The sequence below is a fragment of the Poecilia reticulata genome, linkage group LG9, assembly GCF_000633615.1.
Source record: "Poecilia reticulata strain Guanapo linkage group LG9, Guppy_female_1.0+MT, whole genome shotgun sequence".
NCBI lineage: Eukaryota > Metazoa > Chordata > Actinopteri > Cyprinodontiformes > Poeciliidae > Poecilia > Poecilia reticulata.
The window spans coordinates 25,308,757-25,309,136 of NC_024339.1; positions in this window are offsets into that span (position 1 = coordinate 25,308,757).

The following is a 380-nucleotide window of genomic DNA, read 5'->3' on the forward strand; positions in this document are numbered from 1 at the left end:
AATACCGTGAAATAACCATCCCAACCCCCCCCTCTTCACTTTGTCCCTCCCTTCTTCTCTGCTGTTACACACAGAGAAACATATGGACTTTCAGACAAGTCTGTGACTCAGTAATTGTGCACTCATACACATTCATATTTTACCCTTTGCACTCCTGTGACGGAGGGTTTTTTTGCTTGTGAATGTTGTATTTAGGACAGTGTGACATGCTATGTGGCATAAAAATATTAACTGAAATAACTCCAACTTGCATCACCAATTAGAAAAGACCATCATATGTATTACTACATGTAGATGACAAATTTGAACAAACTGGCATTTTATGAACTGTATCAACATGTATAATAGTTACAGTATATTTGTGTAGATTAGATTTGCTT